The sequence below is a fragment of the Saccopteryx bilineata genome, chromosome 3 (genome assembly GCF_036850765.1).
Source record: "Saccopteryx bilineata isolate mSacBil1 chromosome 3, mSacBil1_pri_phased_curated, whole genome shotgun sequence".
In the NCBI taxonomy this organism is placed as follows: Eukaryota; Metazoa; Chordata; class Mammalia; order Chiroptera; family Emballonuridae; genus Saccopteryx; species Saccopteryx bilineata.
Window position 1 is genome coordinate 187,489,760 of NC_089492.1, and position 10,228 is coordinate 187,499,987.

The 10,228-nt window shown below is 44.3% G+C and overlaps 1 non-coding gene across 1 annotated transcript; it reads left to right on the top strand.

Moving 5' to 3' along the window:
• Positions 1 to 792: 792 nt before the first annotated feature.
• Positions 793 to 955, top strand: LOC136332486 (U1 spliceosomal RNA). Its single transcript, XR_010730742.1, has one exon. It is a non-coding gene; the product is annotated as a U1 spliceosomal RNA (small nuclear RNA).
• Positions 956 to 10,228: the final 9,273 nt, after the last annotated feature.

Sequence of the window (10,228 nt, forward strand, 5' to 3'; positions counted from 1 at the left end):
CCATCCCTGACCAAGCTCCTTGGACTCCTTTCTGGGTTCTGAGGTCAGAGAATATGACACAAAAACTTCTATTAAATTTTGTAACACTTTAGGGGTCCTCTCTACAGAGTATAACCCAGTAGGTGTGAGCCATTCTCCCCAACTTTGCCATTCAGCCCAGTGTAAACTCCTTAAGATTGGCAGGTGTTCCTAGTAAAGGCTCTAACCACCCCCAGGCCTGCAGGATTTGCTGGGGAGACAGCTATGCTGCAGGAAGAACTTGTGTGGGATAGCTTTGGAGCAGATGCCTGCTACATCAAAATTAACTAAGCACTGTCTACTGTTTTATTTTCTCTAACTATACCTCTTCAACCTCACAGTTCCATATTATACTTGGTGTAGGTCTTGCAACCTGGCCAAATCTCAAAGTTATTGATATCAGGGATTATGTGTGAATGTAGCCTAGACCTGTATTCCATTTAACTCTTATGGTCCCATGCCCATAGGTACATAAATACTGTTTAATAATGGTTGTATTTCCAATTGCTATGCTTCTTAATAATAAAGGATATCTTTATTTTGGGATGATGTTGATGGCCAAGAAATTCAGAGATAAAAAGAAACTGTTTCTTCCAAAGAGTAATTTTTCAAGTCATTATTACATGTCATGGAGCAATGATGACAATGATAAGCTGGGTGGGGTAACGATGACACAAGGTGAATAGACCTGGTCCCTGTTGTGAGCTCATAACCTGATGGGAAGGACAGACACAAGTCAATAGGTCTGGTACAGACAGGTAACAGCCACCAAGAATACTTTCCCGGCAAGGGAGATACTGTGATCATGAAGGTGGTTTTCCCAGGGCGAGGCTTATCCATTGCACTTCAGATGCGCTGACCCCTGTGATTTCCCCAAATGTGAGAAACCTGACTGCATAATTTGTGGCAGTGGGGACTGCGTTCGCACTTTCTCCTACACACACACAAAGAGCTACAAAGAGCTGTGACCAGAGTACTCTGCAGGCACAAAGAGAGTGACAACTTTATCTCAAAGTATTGAGGAAGGTTTTGAAGAGGTGCTGTACTTGAAGTGAATCTTAAAATCTGAGGAGGTGTTTGCCAGCTGTTTTGGTTCATTTGGGCTGCTATAATGAAGTATCACAAATGGGGTGGCTTAAACAATGGGTATTTGTTTCTGGAGGCTGGGAAGTCCCAGATCAGGGAGCTGGCTGATTTGGTTCCTGGTGAGGCTTCTCTTCCTGGCTTGTAGATTGCCATCTTCTTGCTGTGTGCTCAGGTGGCCTTTCCTAAGCACGTGGTGTGGAGGGTTGGCAGATTTCTATCCTCTTCTTCTTCCCACATCACTAGTCCCATCATGAAAGCCCACTCTCAGAACCCCATCAAACTCTAATTACTTCTTTGACCCCACTTTCAAATACCATCATACTGGGGTTACGGTTTCAACACATAAATTTGGGGAGGGGGGATGTAGCCATTTAGTCTAAAACACCAGCTGACAACAGGGGTGAGGAGAAAAGAATTCTACGAGGGCAGTAAGGGCAGGAAATCACAGACGTGCTGGAGCACGGGGCCTTCAGGCAAGGCGGCACGGTACAAGTGGAAAAGCAGGCTAGCCCCAGATTCTTAGAGCCCCTGAACACTGTCCTGAAGAATCTAACCTATCCTGGAGGTATGGGAAGTCCTCTAAGGTTTTGTCATATTTTGCATTTTAATTATAATAACATTGTTGCTTTATTAAATAGAAATATCAATTACTGGCTTTTTGCATTCCTTGCACATACTCACTCAAAGATGCTAGTTTAGAGAAATGACCAATCACCCTTTGACTTTTGACTTAAAGATGCAATTAATAGTTTGTTCCCAGAGGCGGATTTAACAGCTGGTGCACCAGGTGCGCGCCCTGGGCCCTGACTTTGGAAGGGCCCCACAAAACCCCAACTTTACATTTTTTTTCTAATGACACCAAGTTTGGTTTCATATTGCAATTTTAACATTGATAGTACATAATATTTTTTATTTAAAAATATGGTTAACATGTAATTTTTATTTTCCCCATCTCTCTCTCTCTCTCTCTTTTTGTATTTTTCTGAAGCTAGAAATGGGGAGAGACAGTCAGACAGATTCCCGCATGCGCCCGACCGGGATCCACCCGGCATGCCCACCAGGGGGCAATGCTCTGCCCCTCTGGGGCGTCGCTCCCTTGCGACCAGAGCCACTTTAGCGCCTGGGGCAGAGGCCAAGGAGCCATCCCCAGCGCCCGGGCCATCTTTGCTCCAATGGAGCCTTGGCTGCAGGAGGGGAAGAGAGAGACAGAGAGGAAGGAGAGGGGGAGGGGTGGAGAAGCAGATGGGCGCTTCTCCTGTGTGCCCTGGCCGGGAATCGAACCCGGGACGTCTGCACGCCAGGCTGATGCTCTACCACTGAGCCAACTGGCCAGGGACTCTCTCTCTCTTTTTTTAAGGGGCCCAATATTTTCTTCTGTGCCCAGGACCTCAACTGACCTTAATCTGCCTTTGTTTGTTCCTCTTAAAATATATACTATATGGAATAAGAGCATGTTTTTTTTTTTTAGAGGAAGAGGAGGGTCATTTTTCTTTTCTCAAGTTTATGAAGAGCCTCTAATTTAAACTATGTGTGTTTTCCAGGCCTTACATAGAGGGAATAAGATGTTTGACAAGAATAGAGACAAAACAGTATTTCTTTTGCTCTGCTTCTCCTTGGGTAGGATGGGGGTGGGAAAACAGGACTCTCAGCTTCCTCCCAAACATCCTGCAGTTCCCAAGGGGGTTTCCATGTGCTGGGCAGCCCTGTTCTCATGGCTGTCCTTCTGGTTCCTGCCCCAAGTCACTATGTGACATGCCCGCCTCAGAGCACTCAGCTCTGCGGCCACTCAGAGTGTCCGCTGTGACCTGGGCACCTAAGGCGGTCTGCACCCTCCCACCACCCTTAACTCAAGATGCTCAGGAGTGAAGCTGATTTGTAATTGGTGCCACAAGTTGTTGAAAGGGATGTGGCCAGGGACAGGAAAAGGGCTGCTGACAGTGGGTGAAATTTGTGACCAGGGATGATAAAACTTTGGTGCCAACATAGTTTCTTCCGCACTGCTTGACCTTGAATGAGGAAATGCAGAGAAAAGCAACCAGATTGGTCCAGGGTGTGAAGTGGATGGGGCCCTGCCAGACCAGAGAGGGAAGGGGAACTCGCAGTGTTGGGCTAAAGGATGCAGGTGTGGGGAGAAAGGGAAGCTGGGAAGGTGTGTAGGGATGAAAATCTCTGAGAGGGTGGAAGCCTGGAGTGAGGAGCTAGTCTGGTGGGAATGAGGGAGTGGGAGCAGTGAGAGGGGCTTGGGGTCAGAAATTTTATTTGTCATTGTTTAGATGCCCCAGATCACAGGGACTTTCACAGATGAAGTCATGAGCTTTGCAGACGAAAAGTCAGAGTGTCAATGTGCAGTTTTCCTTTCCTGGGAAATGTTTGCTTTTCGAAGTGTGTTGTAAGAAACGACACCTAGCTGTTCTGGGCTTTCGCTGAACACTGGCACAGCTGAAACCATCAATTAGTCTGGTTTGAACCCATACGGCCGAACCAACATCTTCCCTGCAATGCTGTTACTGGAAACCAAATCTTTTTGGGGTTCCATTGATGGGGTCCCAGCCCTGGTGCAGGCTAACAGGAGAAGCGGCAGGGACTCTGCAGTGCAGCCTGCAGGTGGGTGGGGGAACCAGGCCCTACTTTGGCCCTCCAGCTTCTTTAGCGTGGCAGGGCCCCAGTAGAAGACCAGCCCTCTGGAGAACTACCCCGGCATCCTGGACAAAACCTGAAGATCAGGATAGGCCTGTGGCAGAGGGAAGGCCAGTCACCTGACATGTGTTTCATATTACTGCAAATACTGAGTCACACTGCAGGCAGTGAGAGGACAGAGGACATGGAAGTGTGAAATAGGAAGCCATCTCCACTGACAGGAACAAGAATAAATGGGCCTGTGGTCATATCCTCCACAGTCCTGTGCCCAAGTCACGAGGGTTACTGAATCACACCAGGCAGGTGTGAGAAGGACCAGAGAGGTGGCAGGCTTTTTTTTATGCATCCTATGTATGAAGGACAAACTGGGGTGGAGAGGAACATGCTTGGGTTTGGGATCTTATCTTCAGCAAAGGAAACATCAGCATTTTCTTACCTTTTCTATTTATTCTTTAATATCCCTGTTTCCCCTGAAGATGATTTTACAGTTGATCAGGCTTGAATTCTAACAGGCTGCTGTTGCTACAGTTTCAGTTCTTGGCCTGGAATTGGAGAGTGTTCAACAGCCTGGACCAACCACGAAAGCATCATGGACTGGGAACAGCCAGGGACACAAGGCCTCTGGAGGCTGTGACAGTTTACTTCCTTCCCAGGACAACCCTCTGCTGCTCTCCTGTGGGCCCCTCCTCTGGCCAGCTTGTGCTGTTTGCCCTCCTCTCTTTCCCTCTCTGAGCTTTTGTTTTTTGAAAGAATTTTTGACCTAGAGTCCACTGTGTCCCACATATTGTGCCAGGCACTAGCAATTCCAAGAGAAAAGGATACTGTTCTTCATAGAAAACACTGTCTTCTACTTCGGAAAATACCATAAATATTTTTTACAGACAGGCAGAATAAAAATAAACAAGATGTTTTCCCACATTAGGGACATGCTAATAGATGCCAAATAAATATTTTTTTTGAGTTTTTAGCTTTGGAATTTTGAATGAAAGGTGTGAAATGCCTTCACAGTTTTATTTTATTTTTGAGCTTAACATATTCTAGGTGTATCCAAATAGTAAGTCTGAACCTTCAAAACAGAAATGCCCAGAAATGGCTGTTTGTGGCCTAGAAGGATTTGCCCCAGGCTTCCTTTAAAAGCCATCAGCCTCAGATGGCTTGGGGTGGTGGTAGGCGGTGGGGAGTGCAGAGGACAACCCCTTTCAAAGTGAAAAATCCATGAGAAACTGTCTACAGCCTGAAAATTCTATGTTAAGTCAACGGGAAATAAAATTTAGCTTATAAAAATTACACGCAAAATTTAAGGCAAAATCCCTCACCTAATGTTGGGCTTACTTCCTAATTCCCAAGCCTTTCTGTCCACGTGGAGGCTTTCACTGCCTGAGTTAAAACTGCTTCTCTGACCCATATGAAAATCCTTTGACCCACTATTTCTGAATAAATGCTGGAGAATAATGCATTTCTAGTTCTTTAAAATGTCCAACTTCTCTCTGCAGAAGAACCCCAGTAGCCACAATAGTGTCCTTCTGCCATCACTTCCCAGGCCCCACATCTGCTTCCGCTCCCCTGGTGGAGTCCCCCGTTTCTCCATCTTTTCCGTGATGCTCCTGGAGCCTCCTGAAGAGCAGCGGCCCCATTGATAACCCTGATAACCCACGCTGCATCACTAGCTTTATTGAGTAACCTAGTGTTGGGCAGAATCTGTGGGCCTGGACTGATGGCTCTATTCCAGCTGTCCCCTCACGGCTACCCGCCATCACGTTCTTTGGTCTGTGTTTATGGCCCTTTTCTCATTACCGCCACCTGCAGGCGGGACCAGCTCCTGGTGAGCGATGTGCGCTTACAGCACTGGCTTCTGTGATCCAAGGTAAACTAGCTAACACTTCCTGCAACCCTGTGTCCTACTGTTTCATTAGATACTGTATGTCACCTGTAGCTGCCATGGTAACAATAATAACTATCATAAAACTTCGCATTTCTGCAGAAGCCTACAACTTCAAAGGGCTTTCCCATCCCTCATCTCATTCAATCATGTTATCAGACCATGCTATTTCCCGGTCTGTAATCCTTTGCCCGCTCCTGCTGCTTGAAGGATGACATCCAGGCTCCTGACCACAGTGTTCAAGGCTTTCGTGGCTGTGGTGTGGCTCCTTCATGAGCCTCCTTTATGGCCTGTCCATTTCACCTGCCACTTCTGGCTCCAGGGTGATCAAACTACTCATAGTTCACACACACACCTCACCCTTTCTCTCATCCTTCATGCCTTGGCTTTTGCTAACCCTTTAGCCTATGCCACCTTTCCCATTTTTCCTAGCTCTTTCCTCCCTATCCCATCCACTGCGAGCCTTTCCTTTTGTGTCTGGCTTATTCCAATTAACATACTGTCCTCCAGGCTCATCCACATTGTGGAAAATGTCAGAATTTCCTTCTTTTTTAAAGCTGAATAATACTCTGTTGTATGTATACACTACATTTGGTGTATCCAGTCACCCATGTATTACACTGCTGTGTTTTATAGGTCTGTGTTTATCTTTCTTGTGAAGTTGGACCCCTTGTCTGATACGTTTTTGCATCTATGCACCAAACATTGTTGTTGCCTCAGTAAGTGTTGAATGAATGAATGAGTCAATCAATTAACATACTGATCATCACAACAGCCCTTCAAGTTAGGCAAGTTCCTCTGTTACTGTTAGGTTCGAATCCAGGGCCCCTTACCAAAAACCTCTACCAAGCCAGGTTAAACTTTAAGTAATCTGGCACTGGGGCGGCTCCAGTAATTCTCCACTTGAGCAAACTTGACTGATATCCCACATCCCCTCAACCAACCTCCACTGCAACAACTTCCTCAGTAATAGATCTCACCCAACCTCCCAAATTGAGCATATCCCCTCATCCTGCCCTGAAATTTCACGCCAAAACTAAAAGTGCCTCGCTTTGCTCACTAACTCTATAAAAGCTTAAATCCCCAGACCCTTGGGTTTGACACCATTTTGGACTCAGCCCACTTGTTTGCAGATGCATAAATGAATTTCTTATAAAACTCATCAAGCCTTGTTCATCTCTTCTTTGGTTACCTAACAGTTACTACCTTCATTTTGCAGATGAATAACCCAGACTTCGAAAGGTAAATGGACTTTCCATTTACTCAATTGCCTTCCTTATCCTGTGTGTAATTATACTGAGTAGAAATTATTCTGCTTTGGGAGATATCATGTCCTATTTTAGACCTCAGTCATAGTTTCATGTCTATGATGGTGATTAAGCTTCCAGGGAAAGAGATGGTGCAGCTCTTGGAATGATGCAAAGGCAAAGCCAGGGACATTCTGGGTCTATAGATGAGCAAAAATGTCACAGCCCAAATGGTCTTGAACCAGAATGTGTTCTGGTGCAAGACCCTAAGAGAGTGGTTCTCTCTCAGTCAAGGCCACTGGGCCTGCTGGAGACATTGGCCATGTCTGGAGACATTTTTGATTGACATAACTGCCGGGAGGTGCTACTGGCATCCAGTGGGTAGAGGTCAGGAATGCTGCTAAGTACTCTATAATTCAAAGGACAACACCCCTCCCAACAGAGAGTTATCTGGTCTGAATATCAATAATGTAGAGGCCAAAAAACCTTTTTCAAAAAGGAGTTGTAAGGAAATAAGTGGCCTTTTTATTTTTGAGGGAATTTTTAAATTTAATTTATTGTGTTTACATAGATACTAGTGTTGCCCCGATTGCATCCCCCTCCCCTGTATTCCCCTCAACACCTCCCTTACACCTCTCCACAGCTCCCTCCCCTCTTCCCTTCAGGTTTAATTCTGCTCCTGAGTTCACATTGTCCCTTAGATTCCTCAAATGAATGAGGTCATATGATATTTTTTTTTCTCTGTCTGGATTATTTCACTTAACATAATAGTTTCCAGGTCCGTCCATATTGTTGCAAAAGGTAAGATGTCCTTCTTTTTCATGGCCCTATAGTATTCCATTGTATATATGTACTACTGCTTTTTAATCCACTCATTCACTGACGGACTCTTGGGCTGTTTCCAGATCTTCACTACTGTGAACAATGCTGCCATAAACATGGGGATGCATTTCTCCTTTTCAAACTGTACTATGGTATTCTTGGGATATATTCCTAAAAGTGGGATGTCTGGGTCAAAAGGCAGTTCCATTTTTAATGAATCTCCATACTGTTTTCCACAGTGGCTGCACCAGTCTGCATTCCCACCAGCAGTGCAGGAGGGTTCCCCTTTCTCTACATCCTCACCAGCACCTATTGTGTGTTGTTTTGTTAATGAGCACCATTCTGACTGGTGTGAGGTGGTATCTCATTGTGGTTTTAATTTGCATTTCTCTAATGATTAGTGATATTGAACATTTTTTCATCTATTGACCATCTGTATGTCCTCTTTGGAGAAGTGTCTATTCATTTCTTTTTCCCATTTTTGGATTGGATTGTTTGTCTTCCTGGTGTTGAGTTTTACAAGTTCTTTATAAATTTTGGTTATAAACCCCTTATCAGTCGTACTGTCGAATATGTTCTCTCATTGTGTGGTTTGCCTTTTTATTCTGTTCATATTGTCTTTAGCTGTACAAAACTTTTTAGTTTGGTACACTCCCATTTGTTTATCCTGTCTTTTATTTCACTTGCCTGTGGAGTTAAATCAACAAATATATTGCTGTAAGAGATGTTGGAGAGCTTACTGCCTATGTTTTCTTCTAAGATGCTTATGGTTTCATGGGTTACATTTAAGTCTTTTATCCATTTTGAGTTTATTTTTGTGAATGGTGTAAGTTGGTGATCTAGTTTCATTTTTTTTGCAGGTAGCTGTTCAATTTTCACAACACCATTTGTTAAAGAGACTCTATTTATTCCATTGTATGCTCTTATTTCCTTTGTCAAATATCAGTTGTCGGAGACCTGAAGATGGCAGTGGAGTAGGCGGACACACAGACGCCCAGCTCTCACCAACAAACTGGAATACAAATCAATTTAGGAAAAATCAGCATGAAAAACCAACTCTGGACTACAAGAACAGCTCTTAAAAACCAAGGAGCAAAGAAGAAGCCACAATAAACCTGGTAGGGAGTGCCTGAATCTCTCCTGCTTACAGGAATGGAGGGGGGGTGAGGATGAGAGCCCAGAGGGGATCTCACTCCAGGGAAAGGAGAAGAAAATACTGCTCACAGCCACTTGCCTGGTGACCAGGGAGTGAGGTGTGTTGAAAAGACCAGCTTATCTCCCAAGTGGAAAGGAGAGAGAGAGGGACAGACTGTGAGGGGCTAAGGAATGCAGGAGATGACCTAAAAAAGCTGACTCATCCATGCTGGAGGCAGCCATAGCTGGGGGAGGAACTGACCCTTCCACAAAACAGTACTGAATTGCTTCTGGATCAGAAATTTCCAGGCATCTCTCCAGCTCCAATCAGTGCAACAAGACACAGCTGAAAACAAGAAGTGGGGAGGAGAGGCAGTAACTCAGGTCTCCATGAAGATCTGAGATACACCTCCCCCTACTGAAGCTGAGAAAACACCCTGCCCCCAGAGAGATTAGTTGCTGGAAGAGACCTTCAGAGTCTCAGGTTACACCCATTGCATTCCTGGAGAAAGTTTCAAGGAAGCCCCCTGCTGAGATCAGTAAACAAGACTATCACCTGTTAAGAAAACAAACAAATCAAGACTTCAAAGTTGCCCAAATCCGAAAGTGAATTACAAATAATAGCTGATATCAACTCAAGAAGACCTAGAAATAACACAACTGAAAACTGGAGGCAGACAACACCAAGCCTAGACTCAACCAAATCTACAAACAAAACACCAAAAATGAGAAGACAAAAAAGTGCAATCCAAATGAAACCTTCAGGAGATGAACTGAGTGATATGGAAATAATCAAACTTGCAGATGCAGAGTTCAAAATAATGATTGTAAGGATGCTTAGGGATCTTAGAACAACAATGGATGGTTATTATGAACACCTTAATAAAGAAATAGCAAGTATAAAAAAGAATCAGTCAGAGATGACAAATAAAATATCAGAAATAAAGACCAAAATGGAAGGAATTAAAACCAGGATAGAGCTGAGGATCGAATCAGCAAGTTGGAGGACAACTGGAATGAAGGCATGAAAACAGAGAAGAAAAGAGAAAAGAGACTCAAAAAGACTGAGGAAACTCTTAGAGAGCTCTGAGACAACATGAAGAGAAATAACATCCACATCATAGGGGTTCCTGAAGAAGAAGAAAAATAACAAGAGATAGAGATTTTGTTCAATCATATCATAGCTGAAAACTTCCCTAAATTAATGCAAGAGAAACTCTCACAAGTCCAAGAAGCACAGAGGACTCCATTAAAGAGAAACCCAAAGAAACCCACACCAAGACACATCATAATTAAAATACCAAAGCTAAGCGATAAAGAGAAAATATTAAAAGCTGCAAGATAAAGAAAAAAGCTATCACCTACAAAGGAGCTCCCATAAGGATGACATCCAACTTCTCAACAG